Below are 25328 nucleotides of genomic sequence, written 5' to 3' on the forward strand. Positions count from 1 at the left end.
CGTCAATGAATATGGCCCATAGTCTTTTTTCTTTAAGTTTATTATTTTTTTTAGAAACTCTCAAAATTAATAAAAAACACTGAAAAGAAGATAATACGTTTTGAAAAAACATAAAAAAAAACTTTCTTGGCCCCACATGAGGGTGAGACCGCCCTATCAAATTTTGTTGGTAGACAAATTGTTTCTTTTGTTTTAAATGCAATCTATTTGCAATAATAACACACGTATGATAATATTTTCATTAGTTCTTCCTCCAGTCATTTATCTTTCTGGTAACTTTAACGGGTACCTTCTTTTTTCACTTTTTTGAGCTACCTATCTGATTTTAATATGTCTTTTAATTTTATCTTTACGACTTTACTTCTTTCGCAGAAAATATTTTTGAATATTTACTATCTATATAGAAAAAGAAATGCTAAAAATACTACCGATTAACATGAACGATAACATTTGATGAAAAGTCACAAAATTTACTGTCTTAATTGAACTTGCTCAAACTTACAAACGTAGTCGACCACATTGTATATATATTTCTATACTACTATCATGAAGTCGAATTTAGTATTACTTTAAGTCACAACTATTTTGAGGTAGCGATCAGTGCATTTATTTCATACAAATTCTGCTTTTTTAAGCTCCCACTAGAGTTTCTTAGATTGTTTGTCTCCATGATAGTACTATGGAAATATAATATACAATGGTCGACCATACCAGAAGGCACTTATTTTATGTTACAAGTGTTGCCAATATTACTTTTTTTCATGCGACAAAGTGCAACGCACTTAACCCTAGATGAATTTTTAATAAAAAAGAATATTAGAAATTGCAATTGTTTTTGTAGGCTTATATGAAAATATGAATATTTTCAAGCGTATTTAGCAAATATTTTCTTTTCTTTTATTAAATTTTTTTTTTTTTGTAAAATACGCAGATTTTTAAAAATTATATTGTTTTTTAATACTTTTGAGTACTTATGACAGTTTTGTTTTTGAAGTGAAAACTTCTTTAGTATCGTAGTGATTTGAAACAAGATGAAACGAAAAAGCGACACGAAAAATAATTTGATTATAACTTCTTTGTTTTAATAGATAGATAAATTAAATTTATACTGTAGATAGGTAATTAAATAAACTATGACTGTGCAATTTCATTTTCATTCAATTTCTATTAATTTTCTATTAATTTCATATTCAATATCCTGAGATAATTATCATACAATCAGAAATTAATATTATGTTCCGTCAATAGAAAGCATGAGAGATAATTGAAACAGGAGATGTACCTATAATAAAATTTTGTAGATTCAAAAGTTGATACTTGATCATCAAAATACATAATATTGTTTAAGTTATAATAAACTTTGCATATAAACAAACTCAAACCCACTTTACTGTTAACCCCACTAAAACTTTAACCCCACCCTTATTCCTATAACGTGTTACTCCAGTCAAAGCGTCATTTGACCTTGCGCAGAGAGGCACTGTCAGTTTTTATTTCATGGATTGATAGGGGTATATTTAAAAGGCTTAAACCCAATTTCTCACCACCTGATCATTCTTATTAGCGGAGTTATTCGCAAAAATGCATTTTTTGGGATATTTTACTTCTGAGCTAATATCTTTGCTCCAGATTATCGTAGACCAAAAAATAAACATACATTCTCTTCCTTATAATATTTTCTATCGTTGTATGTAATTTCATTGTATTTGAGTGAGTAAATACAAAATGGCAGCCATTTAAAGTCAAATTCTTGTTGTTAAAAAACACATTTTTGTCATTATTTCGAAAAAAGCTTATATCATGATTGACATTTTTCTAATTTATTTTGTAGCCCTATTCATGTCCTGCATTTTACAGAAAAAATTTTCTTGCGGAATGATGCTTTCTTAAAATTATAATAACTCGGCTCGTGTGGGACGTAGAGAGCTAATTTTTTTTTTTAATTGTAGATAATTTAAAGGACTTCAACAGTAATTTATTTTTTTAGCCAATACTTGCACCGTTGCACCAATAATAAGGCAAGAGTTTGCTAAACAAAAAAACGTCTTTGACTTAATATTACTTATTTTTTATTTGTTTCAACAGAAATAATGTGCACCAAATCGATAGAAAATGTTGTAACAAACAATTAATAGCTTTATTTTTTGTCGTAGGACACTCTGAAGCCGAGTTATTCCCAAAAAACGATATTTTTGGGTGTTTTCGCACCGGTTTTGCATGCGTTCATTTATCAATTGCTCGGCCATCTTTGGTGATAGAGAGATGATTTTTTCTGTAAAATGCAGGACATAAATAGGGCTACAAAATAGATTAGAAAAATGTCAATCATGATATAAGCTTTTTTCGAAATAATGACAAAAATGTGTTTTTTAACAACAAGAATTTGACTTTAAATGGCTGCCATTTTGTATTTACTCACTCAAATACAATGAAATTACATACAACGATAGAAAATATTATAAGGAAGAGAATGAATGTTCATTTTTTGGTCTACGACAATCTGGAGCAAAGATATTAGCTTAGAAGTAAAATATCCCAAAAAATGCATTTTTGCGAATAACTCCGCTAATAAGAATGATCAGGTGGTGAGAAATTGGGTTTAAGCCTTTTAAATATACCCCTATCGATCCATGAAATAAAAACTGACAGTGCCTCTCTGCGCAAGGTGAGGCCCTTTTTTCCGACGCTTTGACTGGAGTATGTCCAAGAAGTAGTTTTTTAAATGATTAAATGTATTCATGTGTACAACAAAAACAAAAAGAAGCAACAAGCACCAAACAGCAAACAAGGACCAACAAACAACCAAACACCCCAATAACCAACCAAACAACTTAATAACAAAAAAACAAACACCTAACAATAAACATGAAACAATGAACATCAGAGAATAAACAACAATTAACAATCGACAGACAAAAAACAAGAGGCAACCAAACAATTAAATCGTTATACAACCAAACAACAAAACACTTACAACAAACGAACAATCAAACAAACAATCAAACAAACAATCAAACAAACAATCAAACAAACAATCAAACAAACAATCAAACAAACAATCAAACAAACAATCAAACAAACAATCAAACAAACAATCAAACAAACAATCAAACAAACAATCAAACAAACAATCAAACAAACAATCAAACAAACAATCAAACAAACAATCAAACAAACAATCAAACAAACAATCAAACAAACAATCAAATAAACAATCAAACAAACAATCAAACAAACAATCAAACAAACAATCAAACAAACAATCAAACAAACAATCAAACAAACAATCAAACAAACAATCAAACAAACAATCAAACAAACAATCAATCAAACAAACTAAACAATCAAACATACAATCAAACACAATCAAACGAATAATCAAACAAACAATCAAACGAACAATCAAACAAACAATCAAACAAACATACAAACAATCTAACCAACATTCAACTATATACATAAAACACTAAACATAAAACACTATTTGATTGCACTCATAACCATAGCAGCGAAGCGCTATGCAACGGGCAAGTCGGCTAGTATGTATATAATACCATAGCCTATTTTTGCTAATTTTGAAAATCTCCATTTCGCGATTTGACCTTGAAATCGCGACAAGAGGACATGAGATTTTTCTAGACTTTTGAGATATGTTATAGAATGGCAAAAGGAAGATATTGAGCAAAAAAAATTTCTATTAACATTCATTCCGAGATTTACCCTTTTTTTCTCCTTATTTGACTGTATTATTAGTGTTTTTTTTATCAAAGGAAATTTCTTTAAAAATACTGTATTGAAAATACAGTATTTTGCCGTACAGAATTTTACAAAACAGAATTTTGCAAGTCAGTATTTTGTTGTACAGAATTTTGTATTTACAGTATAATGACGTACAGAATTATGGTCTTACAGTATTTTGACCCTACAGAATTTTGTCGTACAGAATTTTGACAAGCAGAATTATGACCCGCTCCCATTTTTTAATTGTACTGAAAATTTAATTTGGATTGTATTGAAATGGATACAATTGTATTGAAATATATTTTTCACACGAGAAATTAATATAAAATTTAATTAAAATGTTTTATTTGCAAAAACTATAAAATTTTGCGTAGATATACATTTCACTATTTCCTGCGTAAAAGAGTAATTTTTATTTAATTTCGGTATAGAGCGGGCGGCGGCGGCTGCAGAAACGCTCAACTCATCGAGCTAAAGAGAAATTCACTTTTGTAGTAAAAGATGACTCTGAGTAACTTCGAAAACCAGAGGTCTTCCCGTCCGCATCCTGGCAGGATTGGCGTAGCAGGGTGAAATCGGGTGCATTTTTTAGGCACCCTTCAACTCATCGAGCTAAAGAAAAAAATTGCCATGGTGGTCTTAGACTCAATTAGTGTATCAAAAAACCACAGGTCTTCCTTTCGGTAACCTGGCAGGAGTGGCGGTAGGGCGCATCAAAGTGGTCGATTTTTAGGGCGCTCCTAACTCATCGAGCTAAAAGATGAAATTGGTGTCAAATGAAAGGTAGCAATGTCTTCTTTAATAATTCAGAGGTCTTCCTGGCCAAATCTTGGCAGTTTTTGCACGCGAACAGCTTTAAGGTTGGAAACGATGAAAATGAGTTTTTTGTTAAAGTCTTGTTTTTTGGTGTGTAGACCGGTGATTTAAGAAATTGTTTTGTTACCAAATCAAAGATAACAACATGAATTTACTAAATCCATAAAAAAAATTAGGAATAGATTAAAAATTTCTAAAAATAGACCATTAGAATGTCAAAAAATACCTATATTTCTAAGCAATTAATCAAAAAGTATGCTCTGCATTTTTATACATAGTTATCGAACTTAAGACTGGGTTCCCTTTTTCAGCGAAGTCAGATCTCATGTAAAAGCATTTGTGTGTATTAGTGAATGTGTTTCGCTCTCTCGCCATCGAATTCTCTGGTTTTTTTCTCTCAGGATGTTGGTTATGGTTTTCATTCATTGTCTCTTTGTGAGATCGCCATCGCACTCACGCGTTCGGGGTGGCATGCAAATGGATGTAGGTATACATAGATCTTTATATGCATATGGTGTTTGTGGACGAACACTGGTTTAAAATTCAATATTTTCATGAAAGATTTCTGGAGTGTATACCTATTTATTTTTGAAATGAAAAAGAAACTTGTTTCCATGTTGATGTTGTGGATGGCATTTGAGTTTTTTGTGTATCAGAGAAATTTTTTGCATTATAATAATAATTATAGTTGTTCAGCGGAGAAGCAGGTAGAGGATGTGTTATGTGGGTGCATTGATATAATATACTTGACAGTATCCTTTGTGTAGTGTGTATAAAAATATGAGTAGATGCGCAGAAGGATTGATTTTCAGGTTCTTGCTTACTTTTGAGTTGTTCTTCGTTGAGAAATTTTTTGTCTAGCACTCGCGCTGACATGAAAATGTATGTACATACAATATATAGAATGTTTAGGTTCATATGTGTATGTTGTTTGAGGATGGACTCGAGATAAATCTTGTATGACATTATGATCATGGAGAATGCCGCAAAAAATGTCTCCTGAACTGATTTTTTGAAACTTAGGCCTCATGCTGATTGCACTAAATATTTAGCCGAGAATAAATGTTGATAGTTATGATTATGACTGTGTATAAAATTTAGCCTTGAATAAATATAGCTGTGTGAATTTGGATAGACCAAACAAACCAAGATTATTACCTAATTATTTTTATGCAAATACATATGTAGGTATATCAATCCAATTTACTTTCAACACCTTTTTAACCCTCTACTGCATGAATTAATATTAGCGGACGAAAAAATTTAAAAATGCTTTACATGGGTTCTTTGGGTTGTTTCAAAACGGTTTACATTAAAAAAATTTGTTTAAATTAATTAATTTAAAAAATTTGTTTATAAGCCAAATTTGGCTTCGTATGCATTAAGGGGTAAGAAATTTTACTAATCAAGGGGCACGGTAGTGCCCAGCCAAGTTCTCTAGCAACTTTGGCACTACACCCTTATTTACAGGAAACAACTCAGGCCATTTTCGACCCCCCTCTAACTTAAACACCAAAGATGCTAGAAATTTCAATTATTGAGCTTGTCAAAACCAAACTCCTCACAAAATTTCAGCCTTTTACGATGAGTAGTTTCTGAGATATAGGGCTTCAAAAATCGCAAAAACCGTAACTGACTGACTGACTGACTGACTGACTGACTGACTGACTCACTCACTCACTGACAGATCATCAAAATTATGGAGAACTTCCCGTTAACGTAGAAACTTGAAATTTTACACGGTGATAGGGCTTGTGGTGTATACAAAGGGAAAAATCGAAAATTTGAGATTTTCAATTCAGGGGGCGTGGCATCCGCCCATTTCCGCTGAATTATCATCAAATATTATAGAGCACTTCTGATTATCGTAGAATCTTGAAATTTGGTAGAATGGTAGAGATGGTAGTTTATACAAAGGAAAAAATTTAAAATTTGAGAATTTCAGCCAGGGGGCGTGGCATCCGCCCATTTCCGCTGAATTTTCATTAAATATAATAGAGCACTTCTGATTATCGTAGAATCTTGAAATTTGGTAGAATGGTAGAGATGGTAGTTTATACAAAGGAAAAAATTTAAAATTTGAGAATTTCATCCAGGGGGCGTGGCAACCGCCCATTTCCGCTGAATTTTCATTAAATATAAAAGAGCACTTCTGATTATCGTAGAATCTTGAAATTTGGTAGAATGGTAGAGATGGTAGTTTATACAAAGGAAAAAATTTAAAGTTTGAGAAGTTCAGCCAGGGGGCGTGGCAACCGCCCATTTTCACTGAATTTTCATCAAATATAGAGATTTTCAATTCTACAGCCATACCTTGCAAAAAGTAGTGAAATCACAACAAAAACATTACTGTTAAAAAAGGAGCCAAGTTCTCCTATGTTGAAATTATGCTGGCACAAAAAGTACTGAGATGTAAAAGTGTACCAAGTTCTAAAGTTTTGGTTCAAATTCGTATCAATAAAATTTTGATTGTTTACTTGGAAATTTTTGAAATAACTTTAAAAATCGGTAATTAAAAGAAAAATTGTCAAGAGAACAATCAAAATTTTATTGATACGAATTTGAACCAAAACTTTAGAACTTGGTACACTTTTACATCTCAGTACTTTTTGTGCCAGCATAATTTCAACATAGGAGAACTTGGCTCTCTTTTTAACAGTAATGTTTTTGTTGTGATTTTATTTATTCAGATTAGGTAAAGAATAAAATTAAAATTATAAAAAGATAAATATTTATCATTTAAAAACAAAATAAAGTAAAATAAATACATTGCATTACAAAAGGTTAAGAATTACTTCAAACTTGGCTCATTTTAAGCCATGGAACCGAGAAAAGCAATTTGTTTTTTCAGTTACATATATTTTTTCTGGTTCACATTCTTTCCACTGTCGAAGTAAGTCTTGCTCCAACATTTTCACCCACTCCCAGATCTTAAAAAAACTAAAAAGTAATAAAATGATTGAAAAATATTATAGGTGAGCCTCCCTCCACCTAATTTTTTTGTATTTACGCCCCTGGAAATGGGGTTAACATTAAAAAAATGTCTCTAAAAACGAAGGGGCTCCATTTCTGAAGTAAAACATAGCTTCCAAGCAAAGTAAAAATGTAAAGGAACAAAATTTACAACAAAAAAAATATAACAAATTTTGTAGATTTAAAACCCCTTAATGCATACGAAGCCAAATATGGCTTCCGTACTTTTTGCCCTCCCAAGACCAGGCCAATCATTTTTTTTTTCAATAAAAATTGGTTCATAGCATACATAATAAGACAATCCATCAAAAATAAATTTTTAATTCCACTTTTCTTTCCAAACAAACGCAGTAATTAACACTTAAAGTATGAAAATATTCTACACTTTCGATTTCAATGCACACGACTGATCGACTCACCTGTGATCATAAAATACACCTTTATTTTGTGTCGGACACACGAAAAAACTATCTCTATGGGTTCTCAGAAACACAAAGAAGAGGATTGTATTGAATCTTTACCATTTTTTTGTTACAGAGAAGAGAAAAGTGCATGTGCATACAAATAGACAAAACCATATTTGGCTTCGTATGCAGTAGAGGGTTAATAAAGATTTTTTTTAGAGTAACCAATGCAATGAACTCAGTTCGTAACTGAATCGATTTTGTTTTTTATTTACCTATATACCTACATTATTAGGAAACAAAAATAAGGCAGCATTTATAACTTATGTTACTTTTTTTTAGGGAAGTTTTCAAAAATAACTTTCATATAACCTTTTACCCATTCCCCCGCGAAAATATAACTATTATACCTAAAATGGCAAAAATTCTCTGTGGTAACCTACAAAAAAAAACCCGAATCCGCAACATATAAACAAAGACAATGAAAAACAAAAGGACATATTTATATTATATAACCCCGCACGCGCGAGTGTAGTATAATAAACAATACAACCCAGAAATCAACCTAAATATGCAAATCATTGTGCACAAGCACATGTCGAATGGCAATACACATTTTTACACACAAACAAGTGCATACTTACCAATGTACCCACATATCAAATCCTTTACCTATATCCCCGCACGAGCGATGTGAATATTACACAATGCAAAGAATTTCGCTGACAAAGAAAAAAATCAAAAGTGTCAACTCGCACGCGCGAGTGCGATATTATAAACACGAAATACATTGTTAGGAAAAACCCGAGCATAGAGGAAGGAATACCTAGAGTAGAGACGCGACTTCGGTTGGTTTTTCTCTTCCACCCTACAAGCTGCAATGAGAGGAAAAACTCCACAGTGCTTATATGTGGTAGTTTTCCCGTGCATTTTAAATGGCACCAACACATTCAACTGTGGAGTTGAGCTCAAAACAATTAAAAACAATTTAAGTGCTCAGTAGGAAATAAATTCATAAAAAAATAATATAATAAATTCAAAACACGAACCTTTTTTTTTATTTCTGTACATATTTATTGAAAGGTGGGTGTCTGGAGTGAGCTATTTGAGCTATTCAAGTTCATGTACAAACCAAAATCATGTTTAAATTCAAAATTTGTGAGGACATCTACTGGTGAAAGGAAGGTATTAAACGAATTGTACTCATTGTATATATATTTCTATAGTACTATCAATCCATGAAAATACCTTAGCGACATCTTTTGGTAGATCTGCACTTTAATTTTCTGCATAAGGTTCAAACATAAAATAAACTAGCGATCCCAGCGGTGGCGACGCAAAACAGAAAATTCTACTTCATGAGAGTACTATAAGAATATATATACAATGTTGTACTTTTCACACGTATTCACAGATAGGAAAACAAGAAAAATATAAGAGAGATTATCTGAAATTAAATTTGCGGGTGTTTTAGGTAAGGGGGGTACGAGTCGGCTCTCTAGGTATTCCTTCCTCTATGAACCCGAGAGTCAACAAGAACAAAACAACCCTTTTTGAAAACCAAAGATAATGATCTTGCAAATAATATCTACTATCTAATTACTCTCTGCAGCATCTTCATGATTTCATGAATGATTTCTGCCTGCCTGAGTGAGGAAATAGGAAACAAAAAAAAAAGTATTATGTAAACACAAAAAAAAAAAAAATATAACGAGATAATGAGAGCGCAAGAGAAAGTTTTTTTTTTTTTCAATAAATAGAAAAGAACAGAAAGAAAGAGTTCATCAGCGCCAGCTTACGCGTGGCAATCTTTTGAACTAAATTTGTATGTGTGCGTGATTAATGGAATTTTCAAAGTAAAAAAAGCTGAAATAGACACTTTTTCAACAATTTATATTAAAAATACTGTGAGCAAAAACATATATTTTTTTTTTGAAACTGATTTAAAATATAATGAAAAAAAAAATAATAAAAATAAATTGTGGATGCTTTGACTGCCCCTTCCTCAAAAACAGAATGCAAATATTGGTTTATTAAAATCAAATTTTTTAGTGTGTAAATAAAAAAAATATTTTTTTTGGCAAACTGGCTGCATGAACAACTTTATTAACTTCTCATTAAAAAATACAAAAATATTATAAAAAATAATCACGCTTTGCCAAAAGACTAAAATGCTAAAAAAGTGCATTTTGACACTTTTCCTTCAAATTAACCGTTCCAACTAATTTCAAATTAAATTTTAGAAATTTTATTGGATTCTCCTAATTTCACTTTATTATTTTCTTTTTGTTTCATCTAAAAACACTAATAAATGGTAAAGTTATTCTAAGAAGAGTGAGTAAAAAAATATGAAATTACAACAAATTGACGAAGCTTTTTTTCTAATAAAAAAAAAAATCTGTTACATGAACTGCATGAAAACACATTTGATCATTATAAAACAAAAAAAAAAAAGTAAAAAGTTTATAAACAACGGTGCCCCAACCAAAATTCTGATTCAATCTAAATTTGCAGGAAAAAAATCCCTTATAAAAATCGCAAAAGAAATGTTTCTAAAATTTAAATGATGCAAAAATGTGCATACGTTTATTACCTTTTCAAGAACGTACGTGTAATAAGATTATTTTATAAACTGCAAAAGTTATACAACAATTAGTCAACCATCTTCCATTAAAATGGTATGGAAACCCCCCCTTAAGTATAAAAAATATGCCAAATCGAAGGTTAGAATGTCTACTTTTATATTTCAGAGGTCTTCCAAGTCAAAGCTTGGAAATTTGGTCACTTAGACCATTTTAAGAGCCGATACTACTAACCTGATTTGATTTTTTTTTTTCTGTGTTGACCGACTGTGGACCCTGGACTTGTCGAGCTAAGGGATGAAAGGATGGAGCTTCTTCTTATATAATTCAGAGGTCTGCCAAACCAAAAATTGGTAGTTTGGCCACGCAGTCTATATTAAGGTATACTCGATTATCTTTTTTTTTTTGTGTTGCCCTTTTGTGCACGCGTCGAACCATCGAGATAGTTAAAAGACGAAATTGGTACCAAACGAAAGGTAAGAATGTCCTCTTTTCTAATTCAGAGGTCTTCCAAGCCAAAAGTTGGCAGTTTGGTCATACTTGCAATTATAAGGTTGCAACAATTTTGTTCTCTTTTTTTTCTATGTTGACGCGGTTGGGCGCGCGTCGAACCATTTAGTTAGTTAAAAGACGAAATTGGTTCCAAACGAAAGAGAAGAACGTCCTCTTTCGTGATTCAGAGGTCTTCCAAGCCAAAACTTGGCGGTTTTGGTTCCAAACGAAAGATAAAAACGTCCTCTTTCGTGATTCAGAGGTCTTCCAAGCCAAAACTTGGCAGTTTGGTCATACGGGCAATTATAAGGCTGCAACATTTTTTTTTCTCTTTTTTTTTCTATGTTGACGCGGTTGGGCGAACCATTTAGTTAGTTAAAAGACGAAATTGGTTCCAAACGAAAGATAAGAACGTCCTCTTTCGTGATTCAGAGGTCTTCCAAGCCAAAACTTGGCAGTTTGGTCATACTTGCAATTATAAGGTTGCAACATTTTTTTTTCTCTTTTTTTTTCTATGTTGACGCGGTTGGGCGCGCGTCGAACCATTGAGTTAGTTAAAAGATGAAATTGGTGCCAAACGAAAGATAAGAACGTCCTCTTTCGTGATTCAGAGGTCTTCCAAGCCAAAACTTGGTAGTTTGGTCATACGGGCAATTATAAGGTTGCAACATTTTTGTTTCTCTTTTTTTTTCTATGTTGACGCGGTTGGGCGAACCATTTAGTTAGTTAAAAGACGAAATTGGTTCCAAACGAAAGATAAGAACGTCCTCTTTCGTGATTCAGAGGTCTTCCAAGCCAAAACTTGGCAGTTTGGTCATTATAAGGTTGCAACATTTTTTTTTCTCTTTTTTTTCTATGTTGACGCGGTTGGGCGCGCGTCGAACCATTGAGTTAGTTAAAAGACGAAATTGGTGCCAAAAGAAAGATAAGAACGTCCTCTTTCGTGATTCAGAGGTCTTCCAAGCCAAAACTTGGTAGTTTGGTCATACGGGCAATTATAAGGTTGCAACATTTTTTTTTCTCTTTTTTTTTCTATGTTGACGCGGTTGGGCGCGCGTCGAACCATTGAGTTAGTTAAAAGACGAAATTGGTTCCAAACGAAAGATAAGAACGTCCTCTTTCGTGATTCAGAGGTCTTCCAAGCCAAAACTTGGCAGGTTGGTCATACGGGCAATTATAAGGTTGCAACATTTTTCTTTTTGTTTTTTTTTTTCTATTATGACGCGGTTGATAAAGCGTCGAACCATCGAGATAGTTTAAAGACCAAAGTGGTACCAAACAAAGGGTTGGAATGTCTTCTTACATAGAAAAGAGGTCTTCCAAGCCAAATTTTGGCAGTTTCTTTACGCAGCCTATTTTAAGTTGGGAACCTATTATTATCGCGATTTGGCTTGATTTTTCTGTGTTGATTGACAGGTGGACCCCATTTTATTTTCTCTTTTTACTGCCTTTTTTTAGTATTTTTGAAATAAATTTTTTTTACTTTAGAGTCCTGAAGAAGCCCGAAACGTCGACAAAATATTAAAATACCGAGACAGACCTACAGCCCACTTAGGATCATAATTTTGATTGAAAAAAGGTCACGAAAATAGGATAAATTGTAAATTATAAATATTATAATATGTTTTTAATTATGTACATATATAATACAAATAGTAACTAAATTATATATTTCCTAAACAACAAAACTATCACCGCCATTAACAGTCAAGTGATCCGACGACGTCAACAATGCACTGATGCTGCATGCCGCAAATCGCAATGCATACGGGTCATAAGAAAACTATTGAAATCAGTGAGCATTGGTTTGGATACGAATATCTTCTAAACGGTTAAAGCAATCAATTTCATTCCAAGGAATTTTTTGTAGAACGTTTAAGCCCCTTCAAGAATATATCTTGCTAATTTGAAAATAATGAAGTTTCAGTGAATTAGAAATTTTTTAAAAATATAAAATGTTTTTATATTTTTTTTTAACTTTGACCTCGAATATCTTTAGAATGGTTAGATTAATGAAAAAAGTTAATAAGATTTTTTTTGTGGAGCAATCAATTTTCAACAAGAATATGTCTTGCGCGTTTGATCATTATAATTTTTCAATTTGTTACAAAATTAAGAACAAAAAACGAATTTTTAAAGATTTTCTCGATTTTTGGACTTCAAATATCTATTCAACGGTTAGATAAACGAAAAAAGTGTATAAGGCCTTTTTTGTAGAGCGTTCAATTTCCTACAAGAATATGAAAAGAAATTAGCTAAAAAGTCAATTAATGAAAAAATTATTTTTTTTTTTAGTAGAAGCTTGATGTAAAAATGGAAAATTGCAAAGCGGAGGACCTTCCCATTAATATAAAGAGCTCATATTTGGTGTGTATATTCTAGAGGGGTCTAGCAATCGATTTTTCGGAGTACCAAATCAAAAAAAAAATTTCGATTTTTTTGACCCACCCTAATAATTATAATAAAATAAAATAGTTTTTTGAGCGACGTGAAATCCGATAAACAATAAAACAATATTAGTTTCAGTCGAACACCTTAATTGATTTCACAAATTTTTTTTTTTTTACTTTTAACACAAATAACAACAAAAAAACGACAAAACTTTTTTTTTTTTATATATATAGCTATTGTGCTAGAAGGAGTACCTTGTATGCATTTCGGAATGTTGTCATTCCATCCTCAGCATCACGACTAAAATCCAAAGGTAGGTGTTGTTATTGTTGTTGTGGGTGAAGTTAGTTGATAAGAGAGAACAAGTTTGATTCAATGTTCCCGTTATCTAAATTCATGGCGTTTGGGTCTTTTTGTATAAAAAAGCTTTCATAAGCATCAAGTTTTCGCTCATCAAACAATTCTTTAACAAGACGCACATTCTCGAGATTAACACACATATGATTGTTATTGATTGCGTGTGCAGCTAATGCTGATCTATATGCTTGGTTGTTACGAATATATGTTCGATGTTCTTTTAAACGAGTAACGACATTTCTCTTAGTTTGGCCGTAATAAACATTTTCACATTCACTACACTTGATTGCATATATGCCCGATTTTTGTAAACTGTCTGTTTTGTCTTTTGTTGACCCTAACAAATTTGACAATTTAAATTGATTAGTATACACAATATCCATGTTATGTTCGCGAAATTTCGCGAACATAACATGGATATTGTGTATACTAATCAATTTAAATTGTCAAATTTGTTAGGGTCAACAAAAGACAAAACAGACAGTTTACAAAAATCGGGCATATATGCAATCAAGTGTAGTGAATGTGAAAATGTTTATTACGGCCAAACTAAGAGAAATGTCGTTACTCGTTTAAAAGAACATCGAACATATATTCGTAACAACCAAGCATATAGATCAGCATTAGCTGCACACGCAATCAATAACAATCATATGTGTGTTAATCTCGAGAATGTGCGTCTTGTTAAAGAATTGTTTGATGAGCGAAAACTTGATGCTTATGAAAGCTTTTTTATACAAAAAGACCCAAACGCCATGAATTTAGATAACGGGAACATTGAATCAAACTTGTTCTCTCTTATCAACTAACTTCACCCACAACAACAATAACAACACCTACCTTTGGATTTTAGTCGTGATGCTGAGGATGGAATGACAACATTCCGAAATGCATACAAGGTACTCCTTCTAGCACAATAGCTATATATATAAAAAAAAAAAAAAGTTTTGTCGTTTTTTTGTTGTTATTTGTGTTAAAAGTAAAAAAAAAAAATTTGTGAAATCAATTAAGGTGTTCGACTGAAACTAATATTGTTTTATTCTAATAATTATGTAAGTAATTTTTTATTTCATAGGGTGTTTTACATTTTTGTTTTGGTGATTGAAGTTAAAAAAATGTGTTTTTTTTCGATTTTTGTACCTTTATTAGAGCAAAACTTTAGTTATTCCGCATTATTCCGCTTAGAGACAATACTCAATACAAAGCTTGACTTATTATCTATCAAGAATCACTAAAATTTGACACCCCAATTTTGTTATGATATATTTTTTTTTTTTTTCTAAATGACCATAAAAAAAAAAAAATGATGGCATACCGTAAAAATCGAATAACTTTTTGGGATTTTGTTAGAAGAAGAATGTTATAGAATTAGAAACTTTTTTATTTCACAGGGTGTTCAAAAAATTTGTGAATTTGATTTTAAAATAGTTATAATAAAAATACAGGGTGTTCAAATTCAAAGTTAACAGTAAGAAAGTGTGTTCCAATTATAATGATAAAAATAAATTAATTAAAAAAAACAATTGTTTATTTTTCGAGCAATAGCGCCTTTAACGCGTATTTTTCACAAAATTTGATATTTGATACTTTGAAAATCGGTATTAAAATTAATTTTACTTGTTATAAGTGCTGTGTTTTGTTATTGTGTGTATATGTACTGTGGAGTATTAATTTTCGTCTTTTTATAATGTGGTACATATGTTATTTGAATAATTAGCAAACTATCCTTTTAAATTACAAAATATTTCGGTATTATATAATTTGCAGAATGTCTTTCCAAATAACAAAGAAGGGTAATTCCATGAAAAAGTGGACACGAATTTTGAACAACTTATGCAGTCTTTTTTACTTTTTTTATCAGCAAATTACTATTTACAAACGGCAACTCTTTATGCAAGTTGCAAGAAAAGATTCTTTGTTGTATTCCCTTATGGATAGACATAAAATTCAGGGAGTTTAATAATCTTAAAGCATTTTTATACCATTAGCTTGCCAACAACAGAAGAATTTCACATGAAAATGACGGAAAAACAAGCAAACTGAAAATATGATGAGTCTAATAGTGACGATGACAATATCCCCTCGTGAGTGCTAAAATAAGTTAACATTTAAGCAAGCTTCGTTACACACTCTATTCGATTAAAAAAAAACTTGAGTGAAAATGCATCTTTTCTTTACTTTTGGAACCACAAATCGCAGGTAACATGAGTTACCAAAATAATGTAACGTGAGTTACCTAAAATATTTTAAAATTTTTCCTCGAAATATTGAAAAAATGTTTGGTTTTGTCATTCATATTAAAAGCTTGTAATTTTGTATGTATGGAATCTTCATCGAAAACAAATTAAGATTCTTAATTTCACATAAAAACTTCATACTGTCGGACTCTTAAAATTCGTGTCCGATTTTTGTAACGTGAGTTACCATCAAACTTTTATTTTCCCCAAGCAAATGTTAAAAATAAAGACAATTTTTTTAGTTAATTATGAAAGTAATAGTTATGCTCCATTCATGGATAGTAAATTCGTATCAATTTACATTAAAATTAAAAAAAAAAAAAATTATTTATGTGTTGGAAATTTTTGTGAATGTAACGTGAGTTACCATGGAATTGCCCAGAAGGAAATATTTGATGTTTGGGACTCAAAAATAAAAATTAAGCGCTTTGAGGCAGTTGGCTTTTTATTTTACAAGAATAACACGATTGGTAAATACAAATTGTCTATTCCAGTTAAACTGATTTTTTTTCGACAGGAAGTTTACTGTTCTTTTAATTTTTGGTATCCTTGATGATGTATGGCAGAAAAATTTCGTGACAGAACACTTACCAAGCTACATAATTTAAAACATCCTTTGAAATAGTATCTTGTACGTTTTAGTAGCCTTTTAGAGAATAGTTTCTTTAGTTCATAAACAACGTCATTGACATATCGGTTTGCAAAAAACCTAGTCAATTCTGACAATAATTAACTTTTTTCTTTATTTTATTCATATTTGTCATAAAATTAAACAATAAATCATTCCTCAAAAGTTTTTTTTTGTAAATTATGATTTTCAAAAAAAAAAGTACTTTTTGGTGAAAATAACCTGCCACATCAAAGCTCATTTTACAAAAACTTAAATAAAATATCACCAAAATGTGAATTACATTTGATTGTATACACATATTCAATGAACTAATCACAAAAAAAAACTACAACAAAATTTAAAATGCAAGCGTTATTAATTTTATTCCGCTAAATTCGCGAATTCCCACACTGTGCGCCGCCGGCCGTACCATATACACTATACAACAACAAAAACATTTCATCGATCTACCTTGTAACTACTATGTGCAAGCAACAGTAAAATTGAATTTATAATCTAATTGATCATTTGAAATGCTTTATGGGCCTAAAAATTAGGTTTTGTAGTTATAAAATATTCTCGATGATTTCATTTGACTTCTATGAGAGTTAGGTCCATGATAAACTACAACTCAACACCACTCCGTCTCGGCGTTTTGGTTCCTTGATCTTCTTTAAGCGTGTAATTCATGAACTTTATCTGCAGTAATGGTCTAAGAAATCATTTTTCTGATGCCAAGTCAGGTAGTTCCTTTTAACTGTTGTTTTTATGCACATAAGATACATAATTAATGAATTTAAAGCGGAAATTAGTAATCAAATGCATGTAATTAAAACGGACTTTATTATTTTTCTCATTCATCAACCGAGAACGCTGCACTGCATTTAGTTGACCCAACAACAAATACTTAAATGAAGACATCTTAACTAGCGAAATACAACCAACCACAGCCGTTCGTTGGACGAAAAAAAAATATAACCGCGCACTGCGTGCGGTTGTGCATCGACGGTGGCGGTGTGGAATTCGTCTAATGCCCCAGTTCCACCATACCTAAATCTAGATTTAAGGTGATTTACGCTAAATCTTTTCGAAACTACAAGATTCGTACAAAGATTCTAGTACAAATCATGGAGATTTAAAATAAATCTTCTTACTTACACCGAAAAAAAACCAATATCAATTTAACATTTTTTAAATATCAAATTAACATTTTTTAAATATCAGCCAAAAATGCTCTATAAAATGTGTGTTATGATATTTGAAATGTTAAAACAATATTTTTATTATCAGGATGATATTTAAATGTCACATTTTGGAAATTTTTTTTTTGATATTTTATTATCATTTTTTCATATCAATTTCTCATTCCAAATTATTGAAAAGTATTAAATAAAAAATTTTTAATGTGTACTAATTTAAAGGCGCTTTGTGTTTTTTCGAAGTAAAATGTATGATTTACTGAGAAAATTTGATCGGCAATAAGATTTGACTTCAGTAATGTTTTGAAAAAAAGAAAGAAAATACTTAAAATAATAAAAATAATAAAAAAGAAAAAGAAAGAAATAGGTTTCATTATAATAAACTAAAACGTAAAACCTAGTCAACATTGATATTTTAATTGTCAAAGTGAAATTTTCACTATCCACCTAAAATTAAAAAATGTCAAAATGATATGATAAAATATCGAAATTGATATTTTAATTGTTGGACGACTTTTGTCACTCAAAAATGTTAATTTGATAGCTGTTATTATCAATTTTTTTTTTCGGTGTAAGAGCTAGTATTTTTACTTTTTGTTTTGGACTGGACTGTAATAGAAACCTTATCATGCCCTAACAAGCATCTAATTTTATCTCGGGAGCCATTCATATCTATGGTTCTATAAATGTATTATGCAAAGCTAGCACTTTGCAATAGCTCACGACACGCACAGGATAGAGAATGGACAACCATAAAACGGCTGATAGCTACACTTATGACTGTTCTAAAAACAGAAAGAAAAAAGTTCTATCGTAACTAGTTCATAAAATATTGGCTTTTTTCGTTCAGTGTATTTTAAATTTTATCATCTTATGTTTTCGTTCAACCACGAATGAATGAATCACCCCCTTATTTTAGTCTAATTTGACCGGACTATAAGAGAATCGAATTTTAAAAACTAAAACAGTACATAAAATTTTGAAACAAAATTAGTTTGAAATTTTTTTTTCAAAATTTTGATTTTGAAAATTAATTTTTCAAAAACTGTGCCATAAAATGGCTTTATTTAAAATGTTTGTAAAGGAATAGATTTTTATCTTTACAAAAAAGTATAGCAAGTTATTGTAGGCGTAACCGTTAATTTTAAATATTTTTTTTCCCAATTAAGTCAATTTTTTTTTTAAATTGCGATACGATTTTTTTCTTGTCTCGACCCAACGTACACGCTCCAGCTTTTTGGCACATTACTCCTGAATCACCCTATATATACATACATAAATAACAGGAGAATTAAAACTGCGTCGGGTCGGCGGTATTCTGTAAATTATAAATTGCACTGCTAAGGAACTAGGATTTGTTCCTTTCGAACAAAGAAATTTGGTATTCGGGTACTAAATATTGGTATTGGAGTACATTTACCTACATATTTCCCACTGAAACCGACATATAGTACTAGTACACAGTTAAAAAATAATGTTTTTTCATTTGATTGAAAAGTGGGTCAAAGTTTTTTAGAGGACGAGGTTACTTTGCCTCCACCCGGATACAATACGTTTGACGCACTGCCACTGTTGATTTTTTTAAAAACTAGTTTGATAACGAAAGGTATTTGCAATTCATATATCGGCGAAAGATTTTGATTCAGTGCATACTTTTATGTTACGATGTTACGACTAAAAGAACAAATTGTCTTATATATTCAATTATTTTGACACTAAAAAAGAGAATTTTTCTTGATCCCACTTGAACATAGATATGACCAAGGTCTTACACCGTTGTATATGTAATACATATACAACGGTGTAATACATATTATGTATGCAATCTATTGTGCCCTTTGCGGTTCTTTTGATATCCAAAACGCATAATTGTTGAGCGTCAAACGCTTTTGATCTGTGGGCAAGGTTACACATGCAGTGGCAAAGTACCACCACCGTTATAAGGTAGGTACTTAAATATTCACTTAAACCGACATAGTTAAAAAATAACACGTTAAATTAGCAAACTTGAATTCTTTAAACGCAGGATTACAATACTAATTGAAAAATTTAAATGCATGTCTGAGACGAAGATCTTAATATAGATATGACGTACAAAAATTAAATTTACCTCAGATATACTCATAGTTTCAAATCTTGCCAAAATCTCCTTTACTGAAATTTTCGCCTCAATGGGTTCTTCCAAAATAGTCTCCATTCTCCCCACTGATCCGCTACTAGTGACGCTTGTTCTTCGATTTTTAGTTGACGATGATGTAGATGAAGTACCTGATGAAATACTACCGCTCCCATTAACATTCAATTTAGAATTTAACGATTTTTCGCTGTCGTCCATAAAGTTTATATCATTACAATTATTATTACAATCTGGTTTTCCAGTTTTACTATTAATCGAACTAGAACTACTACTACTAACACTTTGGCTTTTGTTACATTTAAAATTATTATTTTTTGACAAACTACCCATATCGTTTTCCATCACGACATCATTGTTGTGTGGCTTTTCATCTTCATCAATTGCACTCCATGCACTATCAAAATCGAAACCACTACCTTTGGCGCAGTTTTTTATCGAAAGATCATTGAGTTCATCAAGATCACTACCCCTTCGTTTGTGCGTTCGATAATTTCGTGTCGTATGTTGCAACTGATGCTGATTAAGATAATTTTGATGAACTTGAGCAGATGTTTTTCCCGTAATGTGTGCAATTTCTGCATCCGAATCTGAATAAATTGCATCATTGTCTTCGAAACCATCAGGATCTGTCAAATTATTTAAACTATCCAACGATGTAGAACTTTGAATGAAATTATTGCATTCGTCAGTGTTATTATATTCAGTTGGATTCTGCTGTCTTTTATTATCGACAATTGAGGAATTGATGTGCGTTTGCTTGCTATTATTGTTGTTTATTAGACAATTTGATCTATTGTCTTTATCATTATGAATTCGACTAATTAAGGACTCCATTTTGTGAACAATTCCCGATAGTTTCCGTGCCTGGTTTGTTGTGGATTTGGTTTTTGATGATGAAGATGAAGTTTTTGATGATTTTGTTGATTTAATACTTTTAAAACTTTCCGACAATTTTATCATTTTTGTTGTTAAAATGTTAAACGTTTACTTATTTCATCTCGAATGCTGGTATTTATATAAGCAGTCTATTTGATTTATACAGTTTTCGTTAATAGTGAAAGTCTGAATTCACACAAATTCATTTCCCCTTCAATATCATCGTAAATAACTTTACATTAGGCAAATGGATGTTTTCTGTATATAAATTATAGCAGAGGTAAAAAGACATGAGAAAAGCTAATCAAATGCTATATTTTCTGTACATACACGTACACAAGTATTTCTTAATTTACATTTGGTCTGTTGACTTTTCGTTCTCATTAGTTCATTCAAATAGTTTGACACAACAAATATTTAGTTTAGTTTCCGTCTCATTGAAGTTTCCTTTGTCCTATAACAAGACTTTCCGGTTAAAATTATAATAAGGTGATAAAGTGGTTACAAATAAAAACACAACATACAAAACTACACATCGCTCTAATTTTCACCCGATATTATGCGAATAATACCTAGTCAAGCCTATTGTTAAAATTGTAATACACTCAGGAAAAAACACAACAGCAACTTTTTTTCACCAAACCGTCATGCATTATGTGCTATTTATTTTAAGAATTAAAATATCTTTATTAATTTTTGTTATATTTAACGGAACGGCTCGATTGAGTTAAATTAATTTTCTAGGTAGATATATTATAAGGTACATATTAACAATATAGGAATTAAATTAATTATGTAGGTATCAATATTCAAAGTAGAACGACTCATAATTATTGAGCTTTAACGATCTACAGTATATTCAACAATTCCATTGATCCACACGAATTAAAGAAGAAAATAGAAAATATAAAAACTAAAAAGCAAAACACATTTAACCGAAGACAAGCGAAGAAATAAACTTGTGCAAAGCAGTTGCGCTACTTTGAAAATTCACTATGCCAGGCTCAACCGTGCTGCTTGTGCGACCTGTTCTTTTAAACTAAAAACCGTGTTTGACCATTTGTGTAGTATAAGCCGTTCGTTTGATGGTATTCCTCGTATTGCGGTACTATGGATAGCCATTTTGCCGTTTCCATCTGAATTAACCAGTACCAGTAGAGAATATGAATTAATAGATGGGTGTCTTCGATTGCACATTATACGAGCTGTTGTTGTTCCTTGGGTTCGTAGAGCAAGCTATGCCGTTCGTCCGGCTAATGTACAGACGACTCCACATAAGTACCTACATACACTGCGCATCTCTTGCTACATGTCACTCTTTTTACAAGCACTTTTTTTCGATATAGGTATAATACAATAGTACTTATTATACCTTTATAATTTTTCTTTTTCTAGAATTTTTTTTAACAGGTGCACATGAATCGATTTTAGGAAAATGTAAGGTTTCTTGCATCGTAACATTTTTGAGCTGAATTTATGTAGAAGAGATGAAATTAATCCTGAAAAATATTTTTTACCTATTTAATACTTTTTTATTGACGGCCACAAAAGCCTCTCAAAATGCCACTCCCTGGCACCTGGCTATATCCGCTATTTTGCAAAACGCAAATTGATCTACATACATATATACAATAGGGTGCTTTTTTTTAAGCGAGCATCAATTTTTGTCACTCCCATTTCAAAATTTTGTTAAAATACCCAATACAAAATTCCCTAAAAATTTGAGCTCTAAAAAATTAATATTAAACACTCACCTTCCGAATTTGAAGATTTCCCATTCAAAATACACCTACATATTTCTGCAAAACTCTCAAACTAACAGGACTTTTAGCATAGGTGAATTATATTTACGTAAGTGTCCAAAAAATTAGATTTATAAAATGATTTTTTGCAGAGAAGCGTGAACATTTTTTTCTGTTTGACCATTTTCAATCGTGTTTTGTTTATATCTTTCTTGATATATACATATTAGGGTGGTCGTTATTTTTAAAAGTTGACCAATTTTACTGAGCACCCTATTTTTTTGTTCCTTTACATCTTAAAACACTATCCTATTTTTTTTTTTTACGACCATGTTAACACGTGCTATAAGGTAATATTGCAACATTTAACTTCTTTATTATAATTATTACTTTATAATTCAAATTGATAATATAAAAACAAGTTTTAAACTGCATCATTTTCAGTCATAAAGTAAATAAAATTAAAAACTAGATAGTAAAGGGGAGCGTCATCGAGGCAGAAGAAATTAAAAGGAAGGTGATTAGTTTTTGACATAACAATAGGTGTGTTTTTTTTTGGCACGGCTATCCGTATCTGCAGTGGGAGCTTCAGTGTATTACAAATACAACACCCAGCTGCGGATAAAACTAAAACTTAAATCTGGCTGCGGATAAGAAATTGACATTTTTCGAGTTTCGGTCGGAGACAATTTCCATATTTTCCATATTATTTAAGTTTTTGTATTCTGATAGGTTCTGAAAGGGTACAACACTTAAATAACATGGAAAAATTACCTAATAAAAAAGTCGGATTTTTAAGAAAATAAATTTTATCTCGGTTATTTATGGAATATTCTCAACAATGTTATACCATTTTGAAAAGAGAATTGAACACACCAACCTTTAAGGTAAGTTGCCGAAACATCGTAGTGCATTTTTTTACACTATTTCAATTAGAGTCATGTAAAAATTTTTAATACTTAGTTGGTCAAAAAAGTAATATTTGCTTTAAAACTGATGCAGCTGAGTTAAAATTGTTGAATGCATTTGGTAGCAGGGTTATTCAAGGTTCCGTAACAAAAGAAAAAAATGAGAAGAATTAAGATTTGTAGTCACGGCACATGAAAAACCGTCACAGGGTGACCATTTTTTCGACTTTTTTTCAAATGCCCATAACTCACAAAATATATGGCTGAGATTTTTTTTTATTATTTTTCTGATAACTGTCACCACCTACCCTATCTACTGTTTTCGTTTCGACGTCAACTTTTGGGACACCCTGTAGGTATATGCCACATTCACTGCAGGTATTGATGAAATGTTTCGAAATCACGTTTGAAATTTTATGTTTTTATTGATACATTTTGTTTTATACAATCAAAAAAAGCATGGCATTGCCATCTGCACTAGTTTTAGTCCTTGACATAACAAAAATGATTGCTTTACTAATTTACTTCGATAACACTGGTCAACAAGGTTTTTGTTACAGACACTAAGATATACTTTTCTATAAGTTTTTTGAGTGTTGAGCTCGAATCCGAAGCCAGAAAATTTCTATCACATAACGTTTTTGAGATAATCCCGTTAGAAAATCGAAAATGCAGCTTTTTACTAGTTTTCGAGATTATTTCTTAGCGTTTGGATATTTGTTTTAAATAAATTTGTAACAGTTTCAAAAATTTGTCTCTCTAAGGGCCGGCCCGAAATCTGTTTAAATCTCTTAAATATCTCTTTTCTTCCTCGAGAGATATTTAAGAGATATTTAAGAGATTTCTTAAGTTAAAATCAACGTGTTTGGTTTATCTCATGTTTATTTGCTTTTAATAGCAAATCTCGAAAAGTCCTTTGCCAATCGCTTTCAAATTTTGACACAACGTTTCATTTACATTCCTTTAAGTTCTTATTTTGTTTTTAACAAGAAAAAAAGTTATATTTTATATTTATATTGTGAGCTCAGCACACCAAAAACCTATAGAAGAGTATGCCTTGGTTTCTGTAACAAAAAAAAAAGTTTAATTTTGGTGGCCAGTGTAATTAAGAGCAGTTTTGCAAAATTTGAATTGATTGGAAACATCCATTTCATTAAGAAGGTTTGTAATTTCTTCATCCGTAAGATAGTCAAAATCCAATACGTATCTCCTTGTTTCTCTTAATACCGCACACCTTCCAACAAAGTGAAAAATATCTTTCCTTTCTGCCTTGTTACAAAGGTTGCACAGTATCGGCAAATCTTTTAGATGGGGTCTAAAGTTGAGATTGAGGAGTTCACCCCTGAGCCGAAACATACAAGATATTTGATCGATCGCGCACTCATCCCTGAAGTAGTTTCTTTGGTTGAGGTTATGGTTCAGTTTACTATAAATAGTGAATTTTCTGCTTCGTCTTTGAACCTCTCTCTACTGGTTTCATCTACACGAGCAATAACCTTGAACAATGAAGACTTCCACGAGGACGGATCGTTGACGTTTAAATCAACATCCATTAGTTGAGCTTGTTCAATCCAATCTTTACACCACCCTGTCTTGATCTGAATAGCTTGAAGAGCTGCTTTCTTCGGGAGACGATCATTGGACATGTTGAGCACTTTCACTATGTAGTCGACTGTAACTTGTGAATAATGGTGATAGGCCTGTTTCCAGCATTTTCATGTAATTCGGAGAGCTTGGTGGCAGGCGAAAAATACGTTTTATATAAAACCGGAAAAGTTTTTCTACCGGTTCCTTCAACCCCACGCATGAGCAGCATAAAAAAGAACTGATTGTGATTCCGACTCAAAAACTTTATATTTTCTG

At 31.4% G+C, this 25328-nt stretch overlaps 2 protein-coding genes and 1 long non-coding RNA gene across 9 annotated transcripts in view; 2 read left to right on the forward strand and 1 right to left on the reverse strand.

Moving 5' to 3' along the window:
• The window catches only part of LOC129918438 (YLP motif-containing protein 1-like), a 239962-nt gene that overhangs the window by 133154 nt on the left and 81480 nt on the right, over positions 1 to 25328 (forward strand). The gene's annotated exons all lie outside the window — the stretch shown is intronic.
• Positions 1 to 25328, reverse strand: part of LOC129918434 (unconventional myosin-XV) — a 261312-nt gene that overhangs the window by 46138 nt on the left and 189846 nt on the right. The window lies entirely within an intron of this gene.
• On the forward strand, positions 929 to 9645 carry LOC129918446 (uncharacterized). Its single transcript, XR_008772956.1, has 2 exons — positions 929 to 9159; positions 9309 to 9645. It is a non-coding gene; the product is annotated as an uncharacterized LOC129918446 (long non-coding RNA).

Source organism: Episyrphus balteatus, chromosome 4 (genome assembly GCF_945859705.1).
Source record: "Episyrphus balteatus chromosome 4, idEpiBalt1.1, whole genome shotgun sequence".
Lineage (NCBI taxonomy): Eukaryota > Metazoa > Arthropoda > Insecta > Diptera > Syrphidae > Episyrphus > Episyrphus balteatus.